Raw genomic sequence first — 22,547 nt, forward strand, 5'->3', positions numbered from 1 at the left:
TCTATGAGGATTATTTTTATACCAACCATCCATCACTAAAATGAATTGTCAAGGTAATTACTTGGCAAGAACAATAGCAAGAATCTTAGACTTCCTGAAATTGTTCAGAAATCATTATCGATCTCAATACAATTCAAAGATTAAAACACCTCTTTCTATATTTAGATTCCAGTATGGTGCATATAGTGCATAAATGAATCTTGACTGTGTGTGTGAAGGTTTGGGGTAGGGCTGTTTGTGTTTTGTCTGGCACACAGGTATATATTTTGTAATTGCAAAGTATTCACTGTTAGGATGCCGTTGAGCCCTTCCAAAGAGGAGTCTACAAGAAGCATCAGTTAAACTCATGTAGATCTCGTTAGGCCATTGAGCCACCACCTTTTTCACTCCCTTCTGTATCCCATTGATGTTGTCTCATTCTCTGTCTTTCTTTTCTTTATTAGTAGTGGCCAGTGACTGTGTTTCCTTCTTTTGTGCACACCTGTAAAGTGTGTCTGTGTCTATGCGCAGCCTACCTGCATGAGCATCCTCTTATTCCAGAAGTTTCTAAGATACAAGAAGAAAGATGGAAGGGAAATGAGAATGAAAGAGACAGGGGTAAAATAAAAGAGAGGGAGGCAGGCAGGGAGGGAAAAATAAGCCAGACACAGAAGTCCCATAATACAGACATTATGAGTACTGCAGGAGCTCATGCTTAGAGCAGGAAAAGTGGAGAGGAACTCCTGCCCCACCCCGCCGCTGTCACTTCCTCCCATGGGATGCACACACTTGCAGCACTGTTAGTCTGAAAGGCGAGGCACCATGAACGTGTTTGTTAGCTATTCCATGAGCTGCAACATGGATTGATCCAGGTTGCAGCTCATGGAATCTCTGGTGAACATGCTTATGGTGCCTCCTGAAGGGAAAGAATGGCAGTTCAGTCCCCAAATAGCAAAGCAAAACCAGTTGGTGGGAAAGCAGCAAAGCAAGAGGTCTGGAGACAGTTCTTTAGCACTGAAGAACTACAAGGATTTGTTTAAAGAAAAGGATACAAACAAATGTGAAAAAGCCTGCAGCTTCATTTCAGCTGTAGCTCATGGCTGAAGAGAGACTAAAACAAACAGCCATCTCTGGAGAGACAAAGTGGAGACTAAGACTGAGGAGAGGAGTCCAGCATTGTTATCCATGACCATAACCCTGCACCCCACCCCCTGGGTCACTGTGAGACATTGCAGCTGAGAGCTGATAGTGCCAGGGTCCTAGCTCCAACATCTCCCCCTTCGGATAAAATGTGCTGTCAGCATGTGCACCCTGTAGGAGAAGGTGAGCAAAGCAGCAGGGTGGGACTTCCTCCTTGCTCTTCCCTTTCTAATCATGAGTGCCCACAGCGCTCATAACATCTGTATGGGGCTCGAGAAGCAAGGTGGGGAGGTGCCTTGCAAAGAATGGGGTGAGTTGGGAAGACTAATATAGCTTTATATTTTTGTACACAGTTATGAAGATTGAAAAGAAACAATATTCTTCTTTATATTGTTTCTTTTTCTCTTTTCTTATAAGAAACAAACAATTTCATTATCAAACTCCCTAGGCTCAACTGCAGAAAAGCTTGATTCCCGCTGCACAAATTTGTTTTGCACTGCACAAAATGTGTTCAGCTGCATATTATAATAGACCTGGATATATAAACAGATAGGGTGCAACAATTAACATGAGTATGCATAGCAACTTGGACTATGAATCTGAACAAATCAGGACTTATTTTTAAGTAGTTTTTAAATCGTGCATGGAGGAGTGGTTCAGATCAACTACACACACACACACACACACACACACACAACTAGGCAGTGATGCCCCAGGTTGTCAAGCCAGAGGTGACGTGGATTCACATCTCTCATCACATGGGACAGGAGCTGGTTAAAAAGCATAACCTAAGTCACCCCTCACATGTAATTTAAGTACCACATTAAACTGAACAGTGGTTTGGATGAACTTCCCCATGCAATTATGAGGCTATAGGATGATGCATGTGGAACAGGATATCTGCACTCATATCCCATGTTGCATGTGGTTGGGGGCTGCTTCCAACACATCATCAAACTGGCCCTGCGTCACAGCCAAGATGGCACCTGTCCTATGCCAGTCCAGGAATAGTGCAACACTGGTTAACAGGAGAACTTTATTATGGGCCTGCAATTCTTCACACAGGCCTCACTTTGGAGGGAAACCCTCTCAGAGTAATAACAGTAGAACAGAACAGCTAGGACAAGATATAGAACCTTACTAAACAGTAAAGCATGGAACAGCACCACCTATTGGTTGGCAGTGTCACTTATACAATCATTACAACTTCCCTCTCCTAAAGTAAGCACCTCACAAATTAAGAATGTTCATAGTCAGCTAGCCAATAGGACTTTTGTATTTTCCTGCCCACCCAAGTTCTGTATTCCAGGGATGGACATGTATCACTGATTCTGAGTTATTTGGGCAGAGTGGTTCAGCACTCATGTTATTTTCTAGTGGCCTTCGTTCAGGGTTACTAAAGGTTCCTGGCAATTCCTCCTCAAAAGTGGGGCCCCCTTGAGCAAGTGTAGGTGTCTCCCCTCTCAGCTGCAACAGTCTCAAGAAGGTGGCACTAACCCACCGCAGTGAGTTCATTTTGTCTTTAACAAGTTATTTTATTTTATTATTTTATTTTTTACATTTTATATACGTCTCTTCTTCCAAGGAGCCCAGAGCTGTGTACTACATACTTAGGTTTCTCCTCACAACAACCCTGTGAAGTAGGTTAGGCTGAGAGAGAAGTGACTCGCCCAGAGTTACCCAGCAGTATCATGGCTGAATGGGGATTTGAACTCAGGTCTCCTCGGTCCTAGTCCAGCACTCTAACCAATGCACCACGCTGGCTCTCTGGCACTCCCATTTACCCTTCATTTGTTGTTTGATATGAGCAAAAGCATCCTGAAAGTCGCTAACATAAGCATGTGCAGAAACATCGCCCTCTGTTGGGAGTAGAAGCTTAGGCTGGTCTTGTTGCTGGAACACCAAGGCACATGGGAGCATGGGTTTGCAGAGGCCAACAATAATCTCATAGGGTGAGTATTGAATCGTGAAATGCAGACTTAGTATTGCATGCAAAAACAAAATATGGAACTTTTAAATAATCAGTCTGGTCCTCATTAACGAGAACCCTAAGCATGGAACCAATGGTCCAGTTCATTCACTCACCACCCCCATTGTTAGCAGGATGGGCCACACTAGTCTTCACCTTGGTAATCTGGAGCTGTTGGCAGACTTCCTGGAGCAGCAGTGATTCAAATTCTTTCCCTTGATCACTGCAAACACAGTTTGGGGAACCAAACTGCAACACAGTGGATTTCATAAGTACATCAGTCACCATCTCAGTCTTTTTGTTTTTAAGACATTGTGCCACAACATAATTCAAAAAGGCATCATGCACTAGGGGTGTACACAAAACCACCTAGCTCAGTTTGGTTCGAGTTTGAGCTGGACCTGGACTGGACTGGACCAGTTTGTTTTTACCCTCTTCAAAGTCCCTCCTGTTCGGCTCGATTCGGGGGGCTCATCGAGCTTTTTTGGAAAAAAAATTTAAAATTTGCATTTTTTAAAGCTTACCCCCTCCGGGGGTTTCTCCAAGGTGGTGGTGGGGTGTCTGTGGAGGTTCCCTCCTCCCCCGCCAGCCTTCTTCATTTAAAAAAACCACCCAGTTTGGGTGTCTTCGGCCCTTTCCGGGTCTTTTCCCCTGTGCAGCGGCCATTTTGGAGGCCACTCTACCTGTGCAGTCGGACCCTGAGTGGCCCAGATAGGACTGAAGACACCTGAACCAGGTGCTTTTTTTAAATGAGGAAGGCTGGCGGGGGGAGGGGGAACCTCTGTGGACCCCCTGCCACCTTGGAAAAGCCCCCAGAGGGGGTAAGTTTTTTAAAAAGACCCACCCCAAATTTTGTTTTACAAAAAGGCTCAATGAACCTCTGAACTGGGTGGGGGGGGGGAGTTGGTCTGGGGTCAAGCTGAACTGGGGATGGTTTGGCTTGAACTCAAACCTTTGAACCGAGTCAGTTCAATGTTGAACAGGTTTGGATTCAAGCCTGTTTTCACATCCCTACCATACACCACTAACCTATACTGATTCCCAGTGGATGTTTCAGGAAGTGGGCCTTTCAGATCTATTTTAATATACTCCCAGGGCTTAGTAGGCTGTGGCATTTCCCCTAATGGAGTCCTTTTCCCCCTAGCCAGGGCCTTCTTCTGCTGGCAGGTAAGACAAGGCTGCACCCACTGTTTAACATCCACCACCATCTCAAGCCAAAAAAAAAAAAAAAACACTTCCCGGAAACCTGGTCAAGGGTCTTCTCATACCCCAAGTGACCCACTGTATCATTATCGTGCCAGTATTTGGGCACTGTCCTTTCAAAGAAACTGGCATGATAACTTTGTGTCCCTCATAAACCAATAAATTGGTTACAGGTTCAATGGATAAGTGCTTTTGGATGGAGTTGAAACTCCCTAGGCTAGGTCGCTTCCAGTGAAGCTGTTGATGGATGATGCACAGTTCAGCATCCCTACACTGATCCTGGCAAACTTCTTTCCAAGATCATGTGGCATCTGTTTTCACTGCTGCTATATGGCTGAGAGCATCCAGCCACTACATTCTGCTTGCCAGGTTTATGGTGAACTAGCTGACCGGTGCAGAGCATCTGCGCCCCTAGTTCTCCCTATCTCCCCACCACCACCAACCAGTCCAGCTCCCTGCCCCATCTTCATTTCGTCCCCATCCCTTCAGCCAGTTCGTTCTCTCCCCCATCCCTTCAGCCAGTTCATTCTCTCTTCCATCCCTTCAACCAGTTCATTCTCATCCCCATCCCTTCAGCCAGTTAGTCCTCTCCCCCATCCCTTCAGCCAGTTTGTTCTCTCCCCCCATCCCTTCAGCCAGTTCGTTCTCTCCCCTCATGCCTTCGGCCAGTTCGTTCTCTCCCTCCATCCCTTCAACCAGTTTGTTCTCTCCCTCCATCCTTTCAGCCAGTTTGTTCTCTTTCCCATCCCTTCAGCCAGTTCGTTCTCTCCCCCATCCCTTCAGCCCTGGTTTCGCCACCCGTGCCATCGCCTGCTTGGCTGTCCTCATGAGGAGGCAGGCAGTTGGAGCTGATGTGCACTCTCCCACTTGCAGGCTTGCAGTGGCTCTGCTGCCGCCTCCTTGACCTCCCTCCTTCCTTGTCAGGCTGGCTCAGAGAGAGGCTCCCCCTGCTGCGCTCTGCTCTGCTCTGTTCTGCCCAGCCAGGAAATCTTGCGAGAGGTGCTACGCATAGGATTAGCCATGAGTACACCTTAGAGAATTATATATATAGATCGTGAAGTTGTATTCAGACAGTTTGTGGATCCAGCACCACAGGCAACCCTCTGGATTGTGTTTGGTAAGTAGGCACTGCAAAGCACTATGGTCTGTGTACACTGTGAATTCTGTGCCCAATAAATAAGGTCAGTATGTTTTAAGGGCCTCCACAATGGCCAGGCACTCCAGCTCAGTTGCAGAATACTGAGTTTCTCTTGCATTCAAATTCTGGCCCCCAGATGCTACTGGCCAGAGCCTGCCCCACTCATCCATCTGTTCTAAGGCAAAACCCAATAGCACTTTGGAGGCATCACAGGTGACCATGAATGGGCAAGAAGGAGCTAGAAATTGGAGAATCACACAATTCAGCAGACCCTCCTTTATTGACTCAAATGCTTTCTGGTGTCCAGCATCCCAGGTGAAGCTATTCTTGGTGAGATGGTACAAAGGTGCTGCTTTCTCAGAGAAGTCTTTCACAAAACGTCAGTAAAATCCATAGAAACTAAGGAATCATTGCAGCTCTTCCAAATTTGCAGGTACCGACCATGATTTAATCACATCCAGCTTCTGGGGATGAGGCTACAGCCTTTTATCACTGACAATATGTCCCAGAAAGATGATGCAACTTCTTGCAAACAGACTTTTATTGCCTGTCAATTTAAAGCCAAACTCCTTGAATAGGCTGAGAATCCATTCCAGGCCCATCAGATGTTCTGTCCACATTTTATGAAAACAAATGAAGTCGTCCAAATAGATAAGAATATCTTCAGTCTTCAGCACCCTAGTAAGACCATTAACAACCCTTTGAAAGGTACTTGGAGCATTCAGGTCCAAAAGGCATCCTGCAGAACTGAAAGAGTCCATAGAGTGTAACGAAGGCTGTTTTTTTCCTTGTCATCTGGTGCCACCAGAATCTGATGATACCCAGAAAAACCAAATCAAAACAGCTAAAAAAAATTGCTCCTGACATTTTATCCAAAGTGTCTAACATGTTAGGAAGCTGATAACTATTTTGAACCATTTATTAAGCCGTCTGTAATCAACACATCAGCGGGAGAAGGAGAAGGGGACAGCCTTGTACTCGGTGGCTGGATATTATAAAAAATGACACTGGAATGACCATGGTGGAATAAAAAAAAGCTGTACGAGATAGGACGGCATGGAGTGCATTGATCCATAGTGACTGAGAGTTGGACACGACTGAACGGATAGAAGAGAGAATCAACACATAGGCCGCATTCACATGCAATGCAGAACCATGGGTCCAATGGACCCACAGTTCCACACCACCTCCCCCTGCTCTCCCATCCACATCCAGATGTACTGGAAAGTGTCAGAGAGACAGGGGAGCTGGCTGAGAAGGCTTCCTACTTGCTTGAAGGACAGTCCGCACAGCCAATCAGGGAGGGAGAGAGGGAGGAGCTCAATTCGGGAGGCCGAATGCAGCCTCCAATGCTGTATTCGGATGAAAAGGAGGCTCCATGGATCCTCAGTTTGGAGCAGTGAAACTCACTACCAAAGGTTCGAATTGGAGGGTTCAAAATGGAGTCTTGTCAGCGCGACTTCAGGTCATGCTATGGACAGGACCAGCATTGTCTGGTTTCAGATGGAACGGTAAGGAAATCACGGGTCATTCCAACTCCGGTCCCCCATTACGTGTGAATGCGGCCATATTCTCAAATCTCCATTAGGCTTCTTTACAATCACTACTGGGCAAACCCAAGGAGATCTAGATTGTTCTATCAATCCATCGTTCAAACTTTCCTTCACTGAGGCCTGATATGCCAGAGGAATCTGACATGGAGGCTATCTCACTGGTCACTCTCAGACTTCAGTACAATCTTATGGTACACTTGGTCATATCTTCCAATCTCTTGATTGGGGCCTGAAAACACACTTGCATATTTCAGGATTGTATGTTCCAGTTGTTGTTTTAGCAGTGCCATCTATTGGAGCTTCTGTCGAGTCAACACCCAATTCTCTTATTGATGTAGTAGTAAAATACTGCTTAACCTCCACATCCTGGAGGGGCTCTGAGACTCCGGTTACTTTAAACACTGTTCCAAATTGCTATTTTTGATGAGTTGTATTTCCTGCTCTGTCACATTTAGTGCTCTGACCCAAAATTCTCCTTTAAGGCCCAGCCTAAAAGAGGGTCCTGCTAAGCAACAGGCCTGGATGGATAGTGCTGGGCTCAAACTCTCCAACTGATTCTTCACTGCAACCATTTACTTTCAGAAGTAGCAGTGCATGATGTCTAGGTTTGACCAGTTTATTCTGGGCCACTAAAGGGTGTGCTTCTACCCCACCACCAAGGTGGCTCTGTGGGTGCCAGGAATCAACACCAACTCGACAACACACTTTACTTTACTTTTTACTTTACTTACTTACTTATTTATTTATTTAATAACATTGCTATACCGCCCAAAACTTGCGTCTCTGGGCCGAACAGTTTACTTCACTTCACTTTATGCTAAAGTGGTACAGAAGAGACAAAAAGCCAAGACTGAAGAGCAAAAACATCAGAAAGACAGAATAAAAAGAGCATCAAGAGAGTTACAAAAGGTAAAAGAAAGCCTGCTAATATAACCAAGTTTTAACAAGCCACCAGAACATTAAAAGAGAGGATGTTAGTTGAATCTCCTAAGTGAGAAAGATTGAGTGGGAGCCAGGAATGAGAAAGCCCTGCTTCACGTTGCTTCAAAAATTCACCACAGAAGGCAGCTGCATACACAGGAGAGCAGAGCCTATCTAAATGTTCTCACAGGGTGGGCAGATTGCAGGTCTGTGCAAATCCGAAGTTGAAAATTAAGACTTTATCCAAAATTGCCCCAAATAAATAAAATCAATTAAAATCTGAATCCTTTTTAAAAAACAACAACAAAAAATGGCTTGGTAAAGTCAGTGCTGGAGGCAGCCTCAGTGGCAGTTGCACGTGGGTTCTCTGAACCCATGAGCACGATGACAGTTCCGCCCCCGATTGTGGCTAGGTATGATGGGAGTTGTAGTTCAACAACATCTGGAGACCCTCAGTTTGGCCTCCCCTGCTTTACAGGGAATCATCTGCACCAGGGGTTCCCAAACATTATTGGATTGCAATTCCTTTACACACAGCTACCATCGCAAGCCCATATGGGTGGGGATGACAGCAGTTTAGTCCAATAAAGCCATTCGGTGCCCCAGACAAAGCCCAGAATCAGACATCTTGTAGCTTCTTTCTGATGCTTCTTGAAATATGGTTGGCTGAAATATAAATCAATTATAAAGGTCGCTTAACATGTTGGTTTTCATATCTGTCTGCATCAAATGAGTGGCAACATATACACCTCTGTTCTCAGTCACATCAAAAGCAGTGCAAGTGGCTTTGCTTCCCCTGGTGGAAAATAGAAACCTCCATTAAAATTTCATTTTAACCAAGTGTGTGCATTAGCTCAGCAAAATTATCCCATTAACTCACATCAGGAACAACCATAACAATTATGAGTCTATAAATGGGTTTTCTGTAGCTTGCTACAGTAGAACTGCGTGAATAGAAAATACAGTAAAAATAAAAAAAATTCAGGCCTCGTATTACCATTTTGGCATCAGAAAGCCAAGTGAAAAATCAGTATTCACACCTTAATGTGTACCTTAAAAACATAATTCAGCTTTTGCAAAATTCCCACTGAAATGACTACTGGTTTATTAGTATATCCATCAGATCTCCATCAATGTTAGTTTACAGATGCTGAAAACTGAGTGCAAGTACTCTTTGTGTCCATTTTTGTGGGCTTATATGTATCATAAATCCAGCAAATTTCTAATTCCTTGTGTAAAACCCTGAAGGAACTCAAGCATCCACTCACTTAGCATTGGGCTACTTGATCATTGTTGTCTCAGATCACATATCATAGCATGTGCAGTTAGCAGCAGAGAGGGACGTAACTGTAATTGGGAAGATGTGTTTAAAGAACATGAGCCACCCGGGGCCCTCCCAAGAAGAGGGGCCAACAAGGGACCTTCTCCTTTCCCCTGCAACAATATCCACCTGATGTAAAAGCCCCTTCACTGCCACCCTGCTGTTTCCATGTGGGAGCTGGTGCTGCTAACCCCCTCAGCTCCACTCGTTTTGCTGCCACCACCACTCACTGCTCCTCCTCCCTCTGCTGCCCCATCAGGACTCATGTGCAACCACCGTTTCTCAGCCAGCTCTTGCGGCAGCGAGCAGCACCATGGACTTTTTCCTCCGTTGCTCACATGAAAAAGGAAAAGGCCATCCATCTGCTCACCACCACAAGAGCCAGCCAGAAAGTGACAGTGGTGGCAGGAGGAGTAGCATTGGTGGTGGCGAGCACTGGTGGTGGCCAGTGCATGGGACATCACTGAGAGTGCCACACATGGAAGCCAACCCACACATGGCAATGGTGAGGAGCAGGAGGCTTTGTGGAGCAGCAGGGGGCTTTGCATTGGGTGATGTTGGGCTAGGGATATGCGAGCTGGCTCTCATTGAGCCAGGCCTGGCATTTGGGCTGCTGCATGTACAGAGGCCTGAATTAGGCCTCAGTCGGCCCGGCCTATCATTTGAGAGGCTGAGGTGGGTGGGTGGGTCGGATGCCCCCCCCATCTGCTCCAATGTTGTCACCCCCACCTCTGCCATTCCTGCCAGGAAACGAAGGGTAAATATTCCCCTTTTCCAGCCCCACTTCTTAAGTCTAGGGGATCCCAGCTGGATTCCCCTTTACAAGTATATCCCCTGAGCTGGCCCATGAGCTAGCTCAGCCAGCTCAGTGGCCGCACCAGACCGGACCCGGTTCAGCCAAGCCTCAGCCTGGGCCAGGTCAGTTTGAATCCGGTCTGGAGGAGTGTGACATGAATGCAAACCACAAATACATTTTGATAGATAACCTGACATACCTAGTAGGCCCCTCTCAGACTGGTGTGATAATGAAATCAGGAGGGGACAGTTAATTTGGATAAGGATCACTATGCAAGAAGGAAGTCTGTCATGGAGACATTTTCAGGTGCAGGGGATGGAGGGAGCATCAGGAGTTCCCAAGTGACTTCCTCCAGAGAAAGTCTCTTCCAAACTCAGAGCCCTTGGCATCCCAGACTCCACTCTACTGCTGCAATTTGTCACCATTGAGTCCTGGGACCTAGGTCATGGAGCTGTTTAAAAAATGCTTTTACTTTGGACAGGCTCCTTTGGAGTGGCTGTAACTCATAGTAAAGTAAAGTTGTACCGTCGAGTCGGTGTCGACTCCTGGCAACCACTGAGCCCCGTGGTTTTCTTTGATAGAATACAGAAGGGGTTTACCATTGCCATCTCCCGTGCAGTATGAGATGATGCCTTTCAGCATCTTCCTATATCCCTGCTGCCCGATAGAGGTGTTTCCCATAGTCTGGGGAACATGCCAGCGAGGATTCGAACCAGCAACCTCTTGCTCCCTAGACAAGTTACTTCCCCGCTGTGCCATTAGGAGGCTTGTAACTCATAGTACTACCTACCATATGCATCCTCTGCCTTGTATGAAGAATCTCCACACACTGTGTCAGTGGTGTAGTGCCACACAGAGGGTTTACATAGTAAGCAGTATAACACAAAAAACCTACCACTTAGGACTGATTCACATATGCATGTTCGCCATAAACATCAGCTGTGACTAGTCTGTCAAAGATCTGACATGATAGACAAGTATCACCATAAATACAGTCTTTACAATGGAATCAGTCCACACATACTGCTGCTGCCACAGGTCAAAAATACACAAATCAAGTTTAAAGAAATCGAGTGATGGACCTATAGGCATGACCCAGCCCATAGAGAACCTGTTCTCATAGGAGCATCTTTCAAAAGCCTCCATGTGGATGACCATAGTATACAGAATAGCCCTACACATAATGGAATCCATGTAGGGATCACTGAAAAATACATTTGGATGCTGGCTTCTCCATGAACTGCAAGATGAGACCAGTCCCAAGACTGAATGATTCAACAATCTCTACAACTCTACTTAAAAAACTCTACTTAAAATCAACTGACTTCACATCACCTATTTTTACACTGATTTTCTTCATTTCTGCTTTCTTTTACCACGAACATTTGGTCATTTTGGTCATCTCTAACAATGATAATGAATGGACACTCCACATGGTGGATGGACTACATTACAACATGGTGACTGACAGCTTCTTGCCAAGTGGCTAGTCACACATCTTATACACAAACATCATTCTTGCTTGTATTTTCCATGTGGTATTGATTCAACATGCCAGAAATCAACCAGGAGGCTATCCAGTTGTTCCATGGCTCAATCTGGATAATATCAACATGTCCTAAACGAATGAAAGCTCTTCTAGGACTGATTCTGGTAATATAGAATCATTCTATAATAAGAAAAGTAACCTATTTCATTTCTCTAAGCTCAGTGCAGTACCTTTTGTATGTTATAGCTCTGCTCACCATATGTATTGTGTGGTATGTTGAGAGTGGATGGAGACATGTATGTGCACTGTGGATTCTCAGAGGTGGCATGTAGTCTATGGATAAATACTTGATTTTGGATCAGTGAAACCAAGGCCCAAACACTACTGGCTCATGTTTGTTTGTTTGTTTGTTTGTTTACTTATGTATTCTATTTCTATACCGCCCTTCCAAAAAATGGCTCAGAGCGGTTTACGTTAAAACAGAACAAAACAATTAAAAACAGAGACTGTAAAACACCATAAAACAATTAACAGTTAAAACATTAAAACAGTTTAAAAACCCTAGAAAACCAGGCTACAGCAAATTAAAAACATTTACAAGAAATTAAAAACCCTGGAAGGCCAGGCCAAACAGAGAGGTTTTGGGAGCTCTCTTGAAGGCCAATAATGAATTCAAATTATGGATGTCTTCCGGGAGTGCATTCCACAGCCCAGGAGCAGCTACAGAGAAGGCCTGCCTCTGAGTCGCCACCAGACCTACCAGTGGTAACTGGAGAAGGACCTCCTCAGATGATAACATGAGGTGGGGATCATGCAGAAGATGTTGAAGTCATAGGCAAGTTGTGCCTCAGAGTCTCAGGCTGCTTTCACACATAACAGCAAACCACGGATCCAACGGATCCACAGTTTGCCCTCATTCCCCCCACCCCATGATCCCAGACAATCCCAATATGGAGTCTGGGAGACTGAAAGCGGGGCGGGGGGAGGAATTGGCTTCACAGGCTTCCTCCTTCCCATGAAGGAAAGCCACAGCAGCCAATTGGATAAGGGGAGAGGGAAGAGCTTCCTACTCTCAATTCTGGTTTCAAACAGTGGCAGCCTTCAGACAACATGATGCCGCTTTCTGACCAAAGATTTCAACAGCAAAACCAAAGCGCAACTGAGGGCTCGAATTCAGGTTTGGGGTTGGAAACCTCAGGTCACTTTTCTTATGGAACCTCAGGTTGCCACATTTGGATGACAACAAACCTGAACCTCTGGCATGGTTGCCTCAGGTTCAGCATGATGTCCAAAGGTGGCTCAAGTTTCTCATTTGTGTTATTGTGACACATTTCACAGAGCAGAGGAACAGAACACCTTTTTCAAATTAGAACACTCTTTGCTAATTAAATGACAAACATCAGTTCCCCTTGTGACAATGTTACTATTTTTTTTAATATAATAATTGTAGCTCTATTTTGTGGAGCAATCTAGACAAAGTATTGGATTTGACAGTATTTTAAAAACAGAAACATTTGAGGGAGTGCACGGCTAGCTTCAGTATTTCTGTGTGTCTCTGTTATTTGAATGCAGTTTCTTTGATTATAATGTCTTCATTGTGTTTGATCAGAAGTATGCAGTTTCCTTTGTCTGTACATATACACGCACATAAGCCGAATTCAGACGTAACACAAAACTGGAGTTAAATGGGGCAGAGGTTGGAACTCCATTACATCTGCAGTAGGAATGTGCACAGACCGGTTCGGAGGCCATTCTAAAGGCCTCCAGACCGGTCCGGTCACGGGGTGGTTTTGGTTCGGGTGGGGAGTTTGGGGGCTTCCATTAAGGGCGGGGGGGCTTTACTTACCCCTCCCGCGCTTTCCACACACTGCCGCCGTAATTATTGAAAAAATTGCTCCTCCAATTTTAAAAAATGGCTGCCCCCTTGAAGCCCTGGCCCCCTGCTGCTGCCTTGAAGCCCCCTCCCACCCCCTTAAATCTCACCCCGGGCCCTTAAATCATGCCCGATAACATTAAGACGCGGGCGGGCGGGCGGCGGGGAGATGTCCTCCCGCCCCCTTCCCTGCTAGGCTGCAAAAGACTTTAGGAAGGCTTCTGCGCGTGCGCGCGCAGAAGCCTTCCTAAAGTCTTTTGCAGCCTAGCAGGGAAGGGGGCGGGAGGACATCTCCCCGCTGCCCATTTCCCTGCCGGTCTGCAAAAGTACTTTTACTTTTGCAAAGAACTTTGCAAAGAACTGTTTCTTCTTTGCAAAGTTCTTTGCAAAAGTAAAAGTACTTTTGCAGACCGGCAGGGAAACGGGCGGCAGGGAGATGTCCTCCCACCCCCTTCCCTGCTAGGCTGCAAAAGTACTTTTACTTTTGCAAAGAACTTTGCAAAGAACTTTGCAAAGAACCCCCCCGCCCTTAATGGAACCCCCCACCCCAGTGCCGGACCGCAGCTCCGCGGTTCCGTGCACACCCCTAATCTGCAGTTTTGAGCTGAAGGTGGCCTGTGGTTTGGCTCACTGGACTCCAATTTGAACCTTCAGTTTTCACAAAAGTTCGCCACCGAGACCTCTGGTTTGGCTGCCAAAGTGTTACATTCAATCCCAAATGCCACTATAACCATACCTTCATGCCGATTTTTAAACTGACATCATAAATTCCCACCTGGGAACCTGGCCACTCCATGGCTGTGGCGCTTCTTGCTGGCCACCTCTCCAAACAGCAGCCCTGCCACTCCTGTCACCTATCCACCTATGGAGTTGACCAACAACAGGGACTCTGCCAGGTCCCATCCCAGGTTTGTCAGCCTGTTCAGCGGCAGTCACACAGGGGCATGCTCTCTTCCCACTCTGTCCCTCGCTCCCCTCTACCTGGTGGAAAGGGGATGGGATGACAGGATGGGCAGTAAGTGCTTTGCTCCCCAAGAATGAAGTGACAATGATGTATGTTCACAAGCACAAACACTGCAGCTGGCAACATAAGCAGTGCACCCCATCACAGCACTGGGAGGGGAACAAATGTCTGGGGTGTGTGCCCGGCATTGGGTTTAAAAGGAAGCCTCAACTAGGGATTCTCAAACAGCCAAGTCTATTTTTTTTTTTCACAGAAAGGTTGAGGAATGGGGCCCAGACCCTCCCCCTTGGGGGTTTGCAGTCCCTAGTCTTACTCATAAGCAGGCCCAGTCACCAGGGTCAGCAGTGCCCGAGCCAAAGGATCAATTTGACATATGTGAGGTCAATGGATGACAACCAGAGGCAGATTGAGGTGGCTCAAGAGAGTGCCAGGTCATGGAGACACCCCCTCACAATTCATGAGAAGAACTGTCAGAGGGGAGGGGAGAGAATTGCCAAGCAAGATCTCTAATGTGTGATGACAAAACAACCTCTTCTCCCACAGACCACTTTCTCACAGGAGTGTCAGGCCATTGGGGCTCTGTATCGAGCCAGGTTGCTGTATAGAGGAAAGCTGCATGGACGAGTACCCTGGTGATTGCTTTCCCTGTCTTGGTGACTGCCACCATGTAGCTGTCAAAGCTTGCCCTCTGCCAGCCCGTCCATACATGTGGGCATGTGTACCCTTGATTGTACCCCCAAACAGTGCCCTCATTCTCCCAGGGTCCTGGGAGATCAGGGCTCCTCTCTCCTGCAACTCCCTTTGCCAGCAGATCTGTATACAGTTCAACGCTGGACCGAACCCAAGAATTTTGAATGGGTTTAAAGATCCATTCACCCAATGTGTCCCCCCCCCCCCCCCCGGCTGCACACACAGCCAGGCTCCAATACATGGAGTGTCTAAATCCTCTTTGGGTGCGTGTAAAGCTTCACAGGAAAGGGGTGTTGCAGCACTTCTGTTCTATCTTTTACCATGGAGAGTTGGGGGCCCACACAAGCATGGGAACCCCATTGTTGGGTTAGCGCAACTCATGAGCATGCAGTCCAATGGGAGACCTAGGGGTTTCAGCCACATGGTCCTCCCCAGTAGAATGGTCCTCTCATGAGAAGAACAGCCTACTGGCAGCAAGCTGCTAGCAGAGCAAGAATGTAGTTTGGTCTGCATGGACTGCTTTGATGTGGTGATCTCTCACAATAGCATCCTAGGTCACTGTGGGACAGACACACACACCATAGATCCTTTGGCCTCCCTCATATACATATTCCCTCCTAGCAAGTCTTCCTGTTTCCCTATCCTAAGTAACAAGGAAATCATGCCCCCCAATATCCACCCACCCACCCCAAAATCATGATTGTGTGGGACTATTTAGGTGCAGGGCTCTTTGGAGGGCGGTGTTGTCATTTCTGCCTAAACAAGTGCTGGCATGGCATTTAATGGGATCTAAATGCCCTTTCAGTGCTGATGGTAGGTGGATGGCTCAAAAAATGCACTATCCCGCTTGGTATGCCCCCTTCAATGTCATGGCCAATCATGGCTGCTCCACTGGTGTGCTGATGCTTTGCCCACAGCGTGGCCATGGAGCTTGCTGGGATTGGCCTCAGTGCGCAAGGAGTAGGGAGGGGCTCCCCTCTCCTGGAACCAGAGGTTGGCGGGGCATGGTTGGAAGAACATCTGTGGTGCAATTTAAAATTTCAGATTGAAACTGTGGGTTCACCACCTCCGTTTTCATGTTATGTCTGAATTGGGCCATAAAAAATTACCAGCGAAGCATGTATGTGTCAGTTTGACAATTAAACAAGTGGTTCTAGTAAGACCTAATCTGCCCACTTTCCTCTCAGTATCCCTACAAGTGGACCAAATTTGGTTCAAATCAGTTAGATGCTCCACAAGTTAGCCCACTTGTACCTCCAGTGTTCATGTGTCTGCCATCTTGAATTGGGTTGGATGACATCACCACAAACAGCGCCATTGAGGTGTGCCTAAAGCTGTACCCGATTTGGTTTATATTGGCCCAGGCGTTGCAAAGTTGATAGGTGGTGAGGGGAGTGGGGAGGATACACACATGGAATACCGGGTGATTTCATAAGCTACTGGAAAGCGGGCTAAACACACACACACACACACACACACACACACACACACAGGCTTCAGAATGACTGAATAACAAACCTAAAAGCACACAGCACATCTGAATCACTAACCTTCAACATTCAAAAGACTGCTTTCATCAATGAATCACCAAGAGCTCAATGTAAATACAGTTATGGTACACTAAGGAAATATGGCCCTTGTGTGGCTTGTATTTCATTCTCCATCTAATCTGAAACTTTCTCTCTCTTTCTCTCTTTCTCTCTTCCTCTCTTGCTTCTTGTGGTGCCTTTCTCAAAGCAGAAAATGAAACTGCATTCAGGGTCAGGAATTCAAACATACTGAAAGACACCCTATATAATGAATATGGTGGTGAGCCTGGCCCAAGTTATGCTTTGAACCCACCAAAAAGCACCACAAAGGAATCAGCAGTCGCTTTGTGCCTTCAATCAATACATCTGGCACTACAGGCATAACTGAGCGACAACCCAATTTGATGGTATAACTCATTACATTAAATGTATGGTTTGGCCCTCCATCTTTTCTTTTCAAAAGTAAGATAGCACCTGCAAGGGGAATCAGGACTACTGTGCACAAGGAAAGGGCATTTAATCATTTCCTTTCATGCCACAATGAAAGTGTGGCCCCCATGCTCCCATTAGTCTCAGAAGGAAACCTACCATTGGTGCCAATCATAAACTTCATGTCACTGGAGCCAATCATAAACTTAGTTGCCAATCAATGTCACTTAGGTGCTATTGGGTCATAGCCGAATCCTGTCTTCCATATGGTGGAAAAGGAACTGATTTCTGCTGATCCCCGCTTTCCTCAGCAGCCCCCCCCCCCAAATCTGCTCCTGTGGGTTCTCCCACCATATGGAAGACAGGATTTGGAACAAGATTATATGTGGCTCGAGGGCTAGCTAAGGAAAGGAGAATTGGCAAAAATCATTGCCCCATTGCAGGATTGAAAATTCTTCCTCTCACAGAAAACAAGTTTTGAATAGAACCCTATTAAATTGCTGCTAAAACAAAAAACAAAAAACAGGCAAAATGTCCAAGAAGAAATGGTGCATGCACTCCATCCCATGTAGCCAGTGTGGGATCTGCTTCTCCCATATAGCTGTATGTGAATGATGCAGCCACATGGGAACAAGGATGATGATTGTGTGGAAAGAGGCATGTGATTAGCCCTGTCCATAGCACTGTCCCTTTTCACAGGCAGCACCTTGTCATGTAGGATCCTGCCATAGGGCAGGGGTTGTTCTCAACCATTGTGCCTGGAAATGATGGTCGCTGTAGTCTGACATCTGGGGACCCAAGTGTGAGAAGCCCTGCTATAGACAGCTGTGTGTGAAGGGTGCCATGAATTTGTGTAGAACAGGCACAGGAAAGAAGACTTGGGCCATCTTGATTTGATATGGCACGAGTCAGATTGTTGATTTATCAATGTGGTATCATGCATGTCTCCAGATTTCCTTGATAATCATTGCATCATTGTATTTGATCAGAGTGTGAAATTCCCTAATGTGAATTTTACACACACAATTATTAAGAGTAGTTATTATATTCTAGCTATGTTTATATATTTATAATTATTAATAATTATGCCTCACCTTTATAACAGAGTTCTCAAGGACGTTTATATTCATTAGCATAAACAATTCTGATCAGTTGAAAACACATTGTAAATACTGTGTAAAATATTAAGGCAATTAAAAGCATTAGGGCAGATTAAGATAGTGTCTAACTGAAATTAATGGGACTGAATTAGTCATTTGTCTCATTGATTTCAATGGTGCTTAGTCATGACTAAGTGGGATGCTGTCCATAGGAAACAAAACACCACCACTAACTTATCTCTGCAATATCAGTTGACATCAGTCACTGCCACACAACGTCCTTGGCCTTAGCTCAATGCACAACATGGCCTTACATAGCAACATAGAAACTGCCTTATACAGAGTCAGACCATTGGTCCATCTAGCTCACTGTTGTCAACACTGACTGAACATAAGAACATAAGAACAGCCCTGCTGGATCAGGCCCAAGGCCCATCTAGTCCAGCATCCTGTTTCGCACAGTGGCCCACCAGATGCCGCTGGAAGCCACAGACAGGAGTTGAGGGCATGCCCTCTCTCCTACCATTACTCCCCTTCAACTGGTACTCAGAGGCATCCTGCCTTTGAGGCTGGAGGTGGCCCACAGTCCTCTGACTAGTAGCCATTGATAGACCTCTCCTCCATGAAGTCATCCAAACCCCTCTTAAAGCCATCCAGTTGTTGGCTGTCACCACATCCTGTGACAGCCAACAACAGCAGCTCTCTGAAGTTTCAGGATGAGCCCTTTCCCAGCCCTAGCTGGAGATGCCAGGGATTGAATTTGGGACCTTCCACATGCAAAACAGATGTTCTAGCACTCAGCTATGGCTTTGTACCACCAGTGCTTATATCCTATCGATGTTACTTCCAGCTCTCATGTTCCCTAATGTGTCTGGAACTTTCTCCCAAAATCCCTGTCGTGCCACTTCTCTTACTTCCTAAGGACCCTTACTCAAATGTACCTTGAATTTCTTTTCAAAATCCACCTCTTTTATGAAGCCTTTGGCATAACCCCTTAGTCACCATCCTCACACCTCGTGCATCTGTGATGAAGGCTTTTGTGTTAAATCGTTCCTGTGGCAGCCATATGTTTCAATGGAAGTATTGCAGCAGCCTCCATAATTTGGCAGGATTATTCAGGCCGAGGAGGAAACATAGCTGGAGGAGTCACTAGGCCAAGGAATGACAATCATGATGAAAATGGAGCTGACAGCTATTTCTCAAGGCATGATAAAGCATACTAATTCTCTCATTGTCCATAATGGAAAAGCATGTCCACCATCAATGTGTTTTTGTTGCAAGCTCAATACAAAAGTAAGAGGTAAGAAAGGTTTGTCTGTTTTGAACCATATTCCTAAGGGACAGATACCACACCACACTCCAGTTTGTTTGTATCAATAGGCTGACATTCTTTTTAATGCAGAGGGTTTTTTTTAAATTCTTTGATATAACACATTTAGATAGTTTGTCACAAATTATATGAGTACCTACTAGTTAGCTCTCATCTTATGAATAATTATTTGGTAGTATCTTTGCATTCACCAGTGTTTTCATCACCTCTATTGTTTGGCAAATCTCAACAAAGGTCCCTTTGGAAGAATCTCAGACCTTGTAAACACATCCCTCATTTGTGAGTCCAGAGAAAGCTAGATTGTTCCCAGTTATTAGAAATTCTAGTTATCTAGATCTATGGTGTGTATTCCATTAAGTCTTTTATAAATAAAGCCCTGCGTAAATATATTTCCTCAAATATTCTGCATGCTATTCAGAGTTGTATTATATTCTAATCAAAAGTCTAAATCCAAAGAAGTGTACAAGAGGCCTTGGATAGGTTCCATGAACATCAGTTCCACATGGCAAAATTTTTTTTAATTAAAAAGAGTTTTAGTTTATTATAATAGCTCAGAATCTGCCAGTAGAATAGTTGCACTGGAAAACAAAGGTGCTGAATATTCCCAAAGTACACTTTGGATCTTGGTAAAAATATATTTTAATAGATACTTAGCCAAGTTGCTACAGGAAGATGGCTGGCATACCTCTTATTCAAGACAGACAATTAAGGGTTTGAAACAAACAAACACATGATTTACTGTACTGCCTAAATGGTTTATTGAAACTAAATAACTTTATTTCAGTTGCCTGCTTTGTTGAAACTGAAACCACTAGCCTTAGCATTTATCAAAGAAGTATTTATAACAGGGGCCAGGAATATCAATCAATCAATATTACGGTCTTAGACCAGCATGAAGTTAAAAGGGTGATTACATAAAATAACAAATATTAAAAGCCTGTAGATAAATGACTAAATACAAGATACAAACCTATTTTAAGGCCATAAGTAAAATTCAAAACAAAGCTATGGTTAAAAAGGAGTAAATATTAGAAGCCTGTGGGTGAACACCACCACAAGCATATCCTAAAAAGCTATAAAAATCAGGAGTAGAAATAAAATTAAGAGAAAGAGGCATAGAAAGAGGCAAAAAATGCATTATAAAGTTCTATAAGAGGCATTAAAAAGTTATTAAAAGACATATACAATCATGCAGGGGCAACTATAGTATGATAGAAGTTTTAGGGCAGGGTAACAAGTCAGAATGCTGTCGAGTTGTAGAGATGAAGGAGTGCGGGGCTGCTATGAATCACTCTGAGGCAGCAGGCAGAGGGCATGCTGAAATTAGTCCATAAAGTCAGCTGCTGGGCAGGAGGACGTCAACCGCCAGATTTTAATCACTGCCACACAGAACCTGGCAAATTAATAGGTGATGTCAGTGTTGGAGTCGGAAAGCAGTAGGGAGGTGTAAAATTGGTCCGTATGATCTAGATATTTATGTAATAGTGGTTGAATGAGGGTGGAGCAGATATCTCTGAAAATGAGCACTGAAGGAGGACGTGCTCAGTTGTTGCTACTTGCCCAGAGTCACTGGGGCAATGTCATTCCGGAAATGGGATCTTCCTGTAATGTCCCTCGAGCACTGCTGAGAGGAGAATATGGCAGCGCGCCAGCATGAAGGCCCTCCTGTGCTTTGGAACTTCCAGCTGAGTTAGGTATGCCACAGGAGAGGCAGAATATCTAAGTCCCTCACTGGTGAGGAAATTTGGAGCCCTGCCTATATCAGTTCGACACTCTATGTCCGTAATGTGCTGTTTGATGAGAGTCTTGGCCGGATCATAGCCCATGCTATCTAAGGAGTGAGGGGATAGGCCCAGAGACAATAATTTAGTCCTTATTGACCGTTTCCCGCTGGAGTGGAAGTCATCACTCAGGGTTAGGGGGCATGACCAAGGGGGCAGTGAGTTAACCTGAGCCAGTAGTTGAGAATGGTAATCCATACCCTTGCCTCCACTTTCATCAGGCCAGTCTCCAATTGCAGGGTAACATTAGAGATATCTTGGGACTTGAAGGGCTGCTCTTAAGAACTTTGATTGCATGTACTCCAGTGGAGCAAAGTTGGAGAAGGGACCACACTGGGCACCATAGAGAAACAGTGCTCGTCAGGGGCGTAACTACCATTAGGCAAGGGGAGGCAGTCGTCTTGGGGCCCCACTGCCTCAAGGGGCCCCCCAGAGTCACATCACATGACTCCCCACCCGCCCATGTTGCAACCCCTATGAATTATGTTGAGTCTCTTGGAGATTGGCAGGAGCAGAGAGTAAAAAAACTAGATTCAATGTGAACTAGATATTCACCGTATTAATAATGGGGATGTGAGTGTGAGTGCACAATATATTGTGAAGTGTGTTTGTGTGTGTGTATCAGTGAGGGGCCCATTTTAAAATCTTGTCTCTGGGCCCCCTCCAACCTCGCTACGCCCCTGGTGCTCGTGGTTTGGCTTACTACAATTTAGGCATTGCGGTTATGTAGTGGTCACCTCTTGTCCAAAGAAATTTAAGGATGGCAGAAGAACTCCTCTGTATGTTTAAAGCAACGTAGTCCCCATGTGCCCTTCTGGTGGCAATGGAGTGAAGGACTACCCCCAGATAATTAAAGCAAGGGACCTGTTCAATCCTGTGCCCGTCTATATGCCAAGAGTCAGTCTTAGACCTTTGGGCAAAGGCCATGATTTTGGTTTTATGGTAGTTAAGTTCCAGCACATCTTCTTTGCAGTATGGTGCTGAGGCCCTCAGTGTTCATTTAAGAGCAATGTGGGCCCTTGAGAGTATTGCTGCATCATCTATGTATAGTAGGGAGGAAATATGGGCTCCTGCTAGTTTTGGGGGGGTGAAACTCTAGATTGTTGATCCAGCCCACCATGGTGTTGATGTAGAAGTTAAATAAGAGTGGGGCCAGTATGCAGCTTTGCTTTATGCCCTTCCGTGTTTCAATGGCACCTGTGAGACCTGTGAGACCTGTTTCAGTGGCACGTTTTCAATGGCCCCTGGGGGTTTTACCTCACCTTTACCTAAGCATCATGCCGGTTTCTAACATGTGAATTAGAAATAACAGTCGCCGATCAATCGTGGAGGCTTCCAGCTC

At 45.5% G+C, this 22,547-nt stretch overlaps 1 protein-coding gene across 1 annotated transcript in view; it reads left to right on the forward strand.

Moving 5' to 3' along the window:
* The window catches only part of STMN2 (stathmin 2), a 57,436-nt gene that overhangs the window by 17,766 nt on the left and 17,123 nt on the right, over window positions 1-22,547 (forward strand). The gene's annotated exons all lie outside the window — the stretch shown is intronic.

This window comes from Hemicordylus capensis, chromosome 4 (assembly GCF_027244095.1).
Source record: "Hemicordylus capensis ecotype Gifberg chromosome 4, rHemCap1.1.pri, whole genome shotgun sequence".
NCBI lineage: Eukaryota > Metazoa > Chordata > Lepidosauria > Squamata > Cordylidae > Hemicordylus > Hemicordylus capensis.